The sequence below is a fragment of the Capsicum annuum genome, unplaced genomic scaffold (genome assembly GCF_002878395.1).
Source record: "Capsicum annuum cultivar UCD-10X-F1 unplaced genomic scaffold, UCD10Xv1.1 ctg81349, whole genome shotgun sequence".
NCBI lineage: Eukaryota > Viridiplantae > Streptophyta > Magnoliopsida > Solanales > Solanaceae > Capsicum > Capsicum annuum.
This window is the reverse complement of record NW_025892062.1, coordinates 1-11,297: the sequence shown is the minus strand read 5'-3', so window position 1 is coordinate 11,297 and position 11,297 is coordinate 1.

Here is an 11,297-nt window from a genome sequence, read left to right as displayed (position 1 = left end):
AGAGAAAACTGAGTATGCACAGCTGAAACAAATTGTTAAACTGACTCTACATCGTCCTAAACTTTGAGTACTTTTGAGAATGCACGAACTTATAATAAGAGTATCTATATAGTTGAATCTTTGATTAGAAAGGGCTAAATTAAGGAAAAGTAATACCTTCGGCTAGACCTGAATTTGTGGAGAAGAGGTGCGGGTACTTGGCTCACGTGTCTGCTTCTGCTTTCCAAGTAGCGCTCTCAACTGACTGATTTCACCACAAAACTTTTACCAAGGGAACTTCTTTGTTCCTTAGTCTATGGATCTGGTAATCTAGGATCTCAACTAGAACCTCATCATATGAAAGAATGTCCTGGACATCTGGGATCTCCGAAGGATATACAACAACGGAATCACCAATACACTTCTTACACATAGATACATGGAATACTCGATGAACAGCTGATAATTCTGCGGGCAACTCAATCTCATAGGCTACTTTCCCAACACGGCTTAGAACTCTATACGGTCCAACTGTAATGCCCCAAATCTAGTACCCAAAATGCTACACCGTGCTCATGACCATAAAGGATCACAAGCTAACTCATGACTAATATCTGTACCTAAACACTGCATAATATACTGTATAAATGCAAAAATAAAGGCTAAAAGGCCGTAAGATTCAAAACTGTAACATAACTAATAAAACATAACATCTGGATGGGGTATGAAATACCCAAAACAACTGAAATAAACTTTCTGAACATGATAGTCTGAAAAGCCTCTAATTGTCTGAATAAGGAGTTGATAGGACATGTCCCTAACTAACTACAACTACTAAAATAAACTAAGTACTGGAATGATAAAATGATTATCATGTCCCCGAAGGATTAGGACTCACTGCGGACTCTGACTGCTGAAACTGAAATGCTACTGATGCTTTGGAGCTCGTGTTTCTGAACCTATGGTATAAAACACCATAGCACAAATGCGTCAGTACGATTGAATGTACTAGTATGCATGTAAGGTTGGCTGAATGCAAGGGTTTCATATGCATGAACTACACTAACTGACTGGATAACATAAATGTGATAATACATGCATGAAAACTTAATAACTGTAACTTAGTTCATGATAACATGATTACTGATTCTAAGTAATGATAACATGAGATATTGATATCTGGTATAACTGAAATAACTGATACTGAGTGACTGTATCTGAAAGTCTAGGTTCTGATGGAACTAGCTGAGTTTTGTACTATTCTGAGTTGACTGTATCTAACAGACCTAAATTCTGTAGAACTATCTGAGTTCTATTACTGAGACTAAGACTGAGACTGTGGGAAGTAGTCATCTAACCAACATGCCCTAAATAATGCATTATAGCTGAATTAGAGTCCGATTTGTAACCCCAATTGGAAGAGTGTCAATATCGTGCCACTAGTAAAGATAAGCTGTGAGTGACCCTCATCTGACAGTGTCCCCAAAAGAGAAAAGTCGGACCCTCATCTGTCAGTGTTGATGTCTCAACTTATGCTGGCTGCATAGTTCTGGAATGCAAGGATTGCTTCTAAGGATCACACCCTCAACTGTCAGTGTATGTCCTCATCCTTCGGTTCACTAGGTGTTGAATCCTACTTCCATCTGAAAAGACACTGAATATGATTTAGTGAATTGAACTGGACTGGGTTCATGGAGTTCTGTTGACTGACGGACTACTACTGATATTACTAAATTTCTGAGCTTTCTGAGATTTCTGGGTTTACTGAATTTTTTTGAGTCACATTACTAACTAAATTCTACTGAACATAGCTTGACTAAGGATATCGTGAAAACATGACACTGACTCTAGGCACACAGCAAATTTATCGGGAACAAGTACCCCTAGGACTCGATGGAAGGAAATTTATAAGGCATGACATTCTTCAATACATGACCAACATCAACAATCCATAAAATGATAAGTTGGGGATTTCATGAAGTACATGGTTATCATAAGCTTGTAAATGAATAGGATTGCATGTAAACATGGCATAATTTCATAAGGCTAATTCATGAACAATCCAACAACATTTACAAGGCTTGTTAATAGCATGAAAGTCATTTGAACATAAAAGTGAAACATGAATCTATTACTTAAGTCACAATTTTGCTATATTACATAAGTTCTAGTCCCTTAGGCATTTTATCAAACACCTTACATGCACAACTTAGGGCATAGGTATAATCATCAATTAACACAACATAAATCACTCAATTCATGGATTTAAACTCATATACTAACGTAATTTCATAAAACACATAAAGATTCCAACTTAGGAATCATACAACAACAATCACATGAACATAATTAACCCACAACATAATATTCATAATACATGATTTAAAACTTGATTCTGATGCTTCATCGATGAAAGGAATCCATGAATGAATACTATGCATACCTGAGTTAATGAATTTGGAAGGATTGATGGAGAGTTCTTGTGATTTGGCCCTTGAATTTGAGAGCTAGGGTTTCTTGGCTTGAGAGAGAGCAACTCGATTTGGAAAAAATAGAGTGAATAATGATATCCTTAGGTCATGTAGGGTTAAATTTAGTGTTTAGGGCTGAACTAAAATCATGGGAAAAGACCCATTAACATTGGACGCGTCTTTTAATTTTTTATGAAAATTTTCTGACCTGGACCCCTGGCAAGACGCAGCGCTATCACGCCGTGTCACTGGAATTTGAAAACTGGGAAATTGGATGACGGCACGATGCGGGGACATCGCGGAGCTTCACTAGAATTTGATAATTGGGATTTGGGAGCCCTCTATAACGCGGTGAAATTGTGGAGTCTTATTAGAAATTGACGAATGTCATTTCAGCTTATGGCGTAACGCCCCACTGACTGAGATGACGGTGTTTTACGACTGAAACTTGAAATATTCATAACTTATTACCCGATTATCAGATTTATGGCGAATCTTATATCGATGGAAAGCTTATTGAATTCCCCACATTTCAAAAAGTGAAAATCTTGAAAACATCACATGTATAAAAGTGGATTCATCTTTAAAACAAGTCTTTGACATCTTTGGAATGATTTAAGCTAGATAAAAGTACGGAGTATTACAATATCTCTCCCTTGAGAACATTCGTTCTCAAATGAGACTGATTGAGATGGGAGAAACGATACGCCGAAGTACATACTAAACATAAACAACTGAAACATGACTACATGACTAACATTTCTAAGATTCATACTGAGCATGCATATCTGATGCATGATTTCATGACTGAGATAATGCATGAATGCATGACTGAGAGTACTGATAAGCTGATCACGCATATTCGATGTGTGAATACATAACTAAACTAACTCATGAATACATGACTGAGATTTATAATAGCTAATTTCCTCACAAGGAGAATACATATCTGATGTATGAACACATGACTAATCTGATGCATGAACATATAATTGAATATGCAATGGTACTTAGTACCAAGTTTATAATGGGAATCTGAGCAAGAAACTGGTTTGTAACTGGAACTTAAACATGATACTGAATAAGCTTAAGAAGAACTATTACCTTGAGCTATATCTGAGTTTGCCGAGAAGAGGTAAGGATACTTGGTCCACATATCTTCTTCTGCTTTCTAAGTATCTCCTTCAACGGACTGATTCCGCCAAAGAAATTTGACTAGAGTGACTTCTTTGTTCCTTAGTCTACGAGTCTGATAGTCAAGAATTTCAACTGGAATCTCTTCGTAAGAGAGGCTGCTCTGAATGTCGACGCCCTCAACAGGGACTACGACTGATGGATCACCTATGCACTTTTTTAGCAATGAGACATAGAAGACTGGATGAACTGAGGCTAGATCTGAAGGCAACTTGAGATCATAAGCTACCTTGCTGAAGCGACTAAGAATCTTGAATGGACCGATATATCGGGGACTGAGCTCCAATCTCGAACTTGAGATCCTTTCTGTGCATATCTGCATAAGACTTCTGTTGTCTCTGAGCATCCTGGAGTCTTTCTCTGATCAACTGGACTTTTTCTAAGGCATCGAATACTAAGTCAGGCCCTATAACTGAGGCCTGACTAACTTCGAACCAACCGACTGGAGATCTGTATCTCCTACCATAGAGAGCTTCGAATGGAGCCATCCGAATACTGGAATGATAGCTTTTGTTGTATGAAAACTCAATCAAAGGCAAGTGGTCATCCCAGCTTCCCTTAAAATCAATTGTACACGCTCGCAATATATCTTCTAGAGTTTAAATGATCCTTTCTGCTTGACCATCTGTCAGAGGATGGAAGGTTGTACTGAGATGAACTTGGGTACCAAGACCCTTTTGGAATACTTTCCAGAAGTGAGAGATGAACTAGGTACTTCTTTCTGAGATAATAAATAGCGGAACATCATTTAATCTAACCAACTCTCTGATGTAGATTTTGGTGTAATCCTCGGCTGAATAAGAGGTATGGACTGGAAGAAAATGAGATGATTTGGTTATCTTGTCTACAATGACCCAAACTAAATCATGCTGTGATGATTTTGAGGCAAACCCATCACAAAATCCATGTTCACTTCTTCCCACTTCCAAGTAGGAATATTAAACTCTTGCATGGACCCAATAGGTATTTATGCTTTATCTCAACTTGCTGACATGTAGAGCACTTAGCCACAAACTCTGCAACATCTTTCTTCATCCCACGCCACCAATAGATCTCTCGCAAGTCGAGGTACATCTTTGTGGCCTCTAGATGAATAGAGTAGTGAAAACCATGCGCTTCTGCAAGAATTTGCTGCCTCAAGTCATCTACACTTGGAACACACAAACGACCATGACAACGCAATACACCATCTTCCCCTTGAGAGAAAACCTCTACTTTCTGATCCTTGATTGACTCTTTCAACTTGACAAGGCTGGGATCTTTATCATGTGTTTCTTTCACCTCGTAAACTAGAGATGATTCTAAACTACTCTGAACCCATATGTCACCCTCTTCTGTATCGACTAAGGGAACACCTAGTCTGGCAAGCTAATAGACTTCCTGAGCTAATTTCTTCTTACTGTCCTCAACATGAGCAACACTACCCATAGACAGTCTACTAAGCACGTCGGCCACTAAGTTGGCCTTGCCCGGGTGATAAAGGAAACTTATGTCATAATCTTTCAAGAGCTCTAACCACCTTCTCTGACGAAGATTGAGATCTTTCTAAGAAAAGACATACTAAAGGCTCTTATCATCTGTGAACACATCTACATGAACTTCGTATAGATAATACCTCCAAATCTATAAGGCAAATACTATGGCTGCTAACTTAAGATCATGAGTAGGATAATTCTTCTTATGGGGTTTAAGCTGTCTGGAGGCATAGGCTATGACCTTACCATGTTGTATGAGGACACAACCCAAACCTACTCTGGATGCATCACAGTACACTACAAACCCATCTAGATCGTCTAGAAGAGCCAAAACTGGAGCTGAGGTGAGTCGAGTCTTCAATACCTGAAAACTCTTCTCGCAATAATCTAACCACTGAAGCTTGATTTTCTTCTGAGTCAATCGGGACATAGGGGACACAATAGAAGAAAAACCCTCAATAAACCATCTGAAATAGACTTCCAAACCCAAGAAACTCCTGATATCTGATGTAGCGACAGGGCGAGGCCAGTTTCTTACCGCTTCAATCTTTTGATGATCTACTCTAATGCCATCATCGGAAATGATATGACTAAGGAATACTACTGACCTTAGCCAAAACTCGCACTTACTGAATTTGGCGAATAGCTGATGATCTCTGAGAGTCTGAAGTATGATTCTGAGATGGTTGCATGATCACGCTCACTGCGGGAATAGACCAGAATATCATCTATGAAGACTATGATGAACATGTCTAAGTGCTGTTTGGACACATGGTTCATCAAGTCCATGAAAGCTGGAAAGCTATTTTTAGGATGTCATATTCTCTGACTCTGAGTTGATGATAGCTTGATCTGAGGTCTATTTTAGAGAAATAACTGGCACCCTGAAGTTGGTCAAATAAGTCATCAATTCGAGGAAGTGGATACTTGTTCTTGACCGTGACTTTATTGAGCTAACAGTAATCAATGCACATTCTTAGAGAACCATCTTTTTTGCGAACGAATAAGACTGGTGCGCCCCACAGAGACATACTGGGTCTGATGAATCCCTTATCTAAGAGATCCTTCAACTGCTCTTTCAGTTTTTTGAGTTTTGTTGGTGCCATTCTGTATGGAGGAATAGATATAGGCTGAGTATCTAGAAGAAAATCAATGTCGAAGTCTGTTTCCCTTTCGGGAGAAATTCCTGGAAGATCTTCGGGAAAGACATCTGAATATTCATTCACAATTGGAACTAATTAAAGACTAGGAGTTTTGGAACTAGAGTCCTTAACATGAACAAGATGACAGACATATCCCTTAGATATTATTTTCCTTTCCCGAAGGTAGGAAATAAGCTAACCTTTGGAAGTTGAAGTACTACTCCTCCACTCTAGTACAGGTTCATTCGAAAACTGAAACTGCATAACTCTATTTTTGCAGTCGACTATGGCATAGCAAGAATGAAATCCATGTCGAGAACGACATCAAAATCAGTCATCTCTAATTCAACTAAGTCTGCTGAGGTGACTTTGTGAAATACCATAACCGGACAGTTTCTGTATACCCGTTGGGCTATGATAGTTTTACCTACTTGGGTAGAGACTGAAAAGGGCTCTGCTATAATTTTGGGATTGACTTCGAAATCAACTGCTATATAGAGAGTAACAAAAGATAATGAAGCTCCTAGATCTAGCAAAGCGTAAACTTGTACATAAAAATATCTGTAACATACCAGTAACCACATCAGGAGAATTTTCCTAATATTGCCAGGACTGGAGAGCATAAAGTCGATTTGGGTGTTTCCCACTAGTAGCATTGGAGGTGGCACCCTGCTGATTTGAGCGACCGGACTGAGCTGAGGAATGGTTTTGCTGACCCTGATAACCTGACTGGGAAAATCTCTGACTTGTGGTCTAGCTTGCCACATCCAAAACAGACATCGCTGCCAGCTCTGCAGGTACTCTTATGGTTCTTACCATAAGTATGACAAAAGGGATTAGTTCGAGCATTGCTAACACTGCCCTGAGACTTAGAGCCTGGTGCCCTATCTCTATTACCATCCCTGAACTTAGGATCTGTATTACTAGATGAAGAAGGAGCTGGAACGGATGACTTAAGATAAAACTGAGAACGGTTTCCTCTCTCTGACTTAGGCTGAGAAAAGTTGAAACTACCTATCTCTACTCTCTTATTCTGCTTCTCTCTCATCTTAACCTTTTGTTCTTCTATCTGTTGATCATGGTTCATAAGCCTAGCTATGTTCATGTCACTATTCAACATCGCGGACCTGCACTCATTGACCACGCTATCATTCTCCCCAAAAACAAACTTACTCATCTTGGCCTTGCTATCTGCCACTACATGGGGAGCATATCTAGCTAATTGAGTAAACTTAAGAGAATACTCTTTCATCATGTTACCCTACCTGAGGTTGATAAACTCTAACACCTTAGCTTCTCTCAACTCTAGGGGAAAGAATCTATCTAAGAAAGCAGTGGCATACTCCTCCCACTCAATAGGCCCTACATCTATAGCCCTCTCTGCTTTCCACTATTTGAACCATGTGTGAGCCACATACTGTAACTGATATGCAGATAGCTCAATAGTCTCACTAGCGGTAACCCTATGATATCCGTAACTGTCTGAACATGGCCAAGGAATTCCTGAGGTTCCTCGTCTGACTTAGACCCAGAAAAGGATGAAGGATTCATTCAGGTGAAGTCCCAAATCCTAGCTGCAGCTGAATTGGCCACTGGATAGGCCAAAACTATAGTTGATCATTCATTCTGAGCAGCAACTGAGTTAGCTAGAGTAGTGAATGCAGCTCAAAACTCTGCATGAGAAAAATATTTCACCCAAAAGAACATCGGGCTGAGGGGCTGACTGATTCCCCTTTCTTATTTTGGGAGGCATGTTCTGTAGAAGAAAGGGAAAAATAGATTAGACTGAGAGATTAACTTGAGATTATGCTCACTGGCATGATATGAATACTGAAAAAAGGGAAATTGTTCCTAAAACATCTTATAGCCTCTTGTACATAAATGTGGCGCACAATACACCCATGTAACAGAATCTACTAGATACGGCTTTCAGACTTCATAGGACTCTATTGAACCTTTCCAAGTTTGTAACATCTCGAATCTGGTACCCGAAATGCTAAACGGTACTCATGACCCCAAAGAATCACAAGCTAACATATGACTGATATCTGTACCTGAACACTGCATAATATACTGTATAAATATGGAAATAAAGGCTGAAAGGCCGTAAGGTTCAAAACTGTAACATAACTAATAAAACATAACATCTGGATGGGGTATGAAATACCCAAAACAACTAAAATAAATTGTCTGACCATGATAGTCTAAAAAGCCTCTAACTGTCTGAATAAGGAATTGATGGGATATGTCTCCAACTAACTCCAACTACTAAAATAAAATAATTACTGGAATGATAAAATAATGATCATGTCCTCGAAGGATGAGGACTCACTACTGACTCTGACTGCTGAAACTGGAATGCTACTGATGCTCTGGAGCTCGAGCTTCTGAACCTATGGTATAAAACACCATAGCACAAATGCGTCAGTATGATTAATGTACTAGTATGCATGTGAGGTAGGCTGAATGCAAGGGTTTCATATGCATGAACTATACTAACTAACTGGATAACAAGAACGTAAAAATACATGCATGAATACATAATAACTGTAACTAAGTTTGTAATAACATGATTACTGAGTCTGAGTACTGATAACATGAGATACTGATATCTGGTATAACTAAAATAACTGATACTGAGCGACTGTATCTGACAGTCTAGGTTCCAGAGTTCCATACTATTCTGAGTTGACTGTTTCTATAAAACTATCTGAGATCTATTATTGAGACTGAAACAATGGAAAGTAGTCATCTAACGGACATGCCCTAAATAACGCATTATAGCTGAGTTGGGATTCAATCTGTAACCCCAATTGGAAGGATGTCAATACAGCGCCACTGATAAAAACAAGCGGTGACTGACCCTTATCTGACAGTGTCCCCTAAAGAAAATGGTGGGAACCTCATCCTCATATGTTAGTGTTGATGTCTCAACCTATGCTGGCTATATAGTTCTGAAATGTAAGGATTGCTTCTAAGGATCACACCCTCAACTGTCAGTGTGTGTCCTCATTCTTGGGTTCACTCGGTGCTGAATCCTACTCCCATCTGAATAGACACTAAACATGGTTTACTGAACTGAACTAGATTGGGTTCGTGGAGTTCCATTGACTGACGGAATACTAAAGATATTACTGAATTTCTGAGCTTTCTGAGATTTCTAGGTTTACTGAATTTTCCTGAATCACATGACTAACTAAATTCTACTGAACATAGTTTGACTGAGTGTCATTCCCTATTTTTACCTAAGGTCAAAACGAGCATGACAATATGGACTCTAAAAGAATTAAAAATGTACAAAATCACCGTCTAATTTTTAAGAAAATAAGAGAACCTATTTATTTATTAACAAGTATAATTTTATTTAATCTACGAACCAATTTAGATTTTAGATAAGGATTCAAATTATTCCGAATGAAAGGTATTACACACCCTTCAGAATCCACAAATGTGGTTCCCGATCAGACTTAGGTTTATAAAAAGATAAAAAAAAATCTATACGTGTATATACAAATATAAAATGTGTATTAAAATGATGTAAATAATTTATGTATAAAAGATGTACAAATTACCTAAATTACAGTAAAGCTATGTATAAAAATATATGAAAATATGTAAATAAGAGTATATATAAGAATGTATATGAAAAGAAAATAAAGATTGAATAAAGGAAAATTTATTTTAAAGAAAAAAATTAAATAATGTTTTTACTGTAAAAATTATGAATTATTTGATTAAATGTCTCAATTAATTTTATATAAATATTAACGGCCTAAATTTGCCTAAACGCATGTTAAAAATTGCGTAAGTAAACATATCCCCACCCAACACCCAAAAGTAAAGTTTTCACTATAATAATATTTCGTACAAGAATAAAAATATAAAAATACAATATAAAACTTAAAGTCTTTAGAGACTATTCCGGACGAGTATCTTCAATAACCTGTATAAACACTTGTAATAAAAATGTTAGTAACAAGTAAAACATAATCAAAATAAATTAAACAAGTATATATATATATATATATATATATATATTTAAAAATATAATTTTTTTTTAAAATAGGCTCAAATAAAGCTTTTTTTATTATTATTTTTAAAAATATAAAAATATCATCATTGTCCAAAATATTTATTTTATTCCATACTTATATACATAATATTCATCTTTTATTTGTGAAAGCCTTGACATAGTATAAAAATTTCTTTATCAGCCAGTGCAATATTCTGTTCAAATCAGTATAAAAAGTCAAAAAGGGAAGCATCTTAGTCCACAAAGTGGTAGACAACAATAATGAAAACACCTAACATTGACATAGTTTGTCAAAAAAAATATAGCAAAATTAATCTTGTCACAATGAACAAACAGTAGAAAAAATGTGAAAATAATCAACAAAAGTAAGCATATTCATGGAGCTTCAACAAAACACCATTCTTTCCAGAACTAATCAAACGCAAGTAACAAATTGTATCCAGCGAAGTCGGGGAAGCAAAATATATAATAGCACATAAATCAGTAAAGAAAAATCAGTTAAAGGGAGTATTTTCGGCAAGAAATAATAATAAACGGAGAAGAAAAATGGCGTATTCACCGACCAAAAAAGAATAAATAACTTGAAAAATAAAATCGGTCTTTTGTAATGGGATGACCTCAAATATCCAGACGAAAAAATAATTTCATTGGCCAAATATTAAAATTATGTTTTTTCTCAAACTCAAAATAAATATAAAATCATTGTTATTGCAAACAGATATCAACCGTTAGATACAATAGTCAAAATATAGACAAAGGCAACTAATAAATTATTATGAACGAGCAGTAAACAGTCAACTAAAAATATTTTCTATGAAATAATGGTAAACACCAGCTGTAGCAAAGAATTAATGGCATGTTACAATAGAAATTAAAAGAATCAATAGGATAACAAATAGAAATTTAAGACAGTGCAAAATCAGTAAAAACATACCTAAAGCTAATCGAACAAACCGTAATTACTAGTAATAAAAACATAGCCAAAATAATGAACATCATAAAC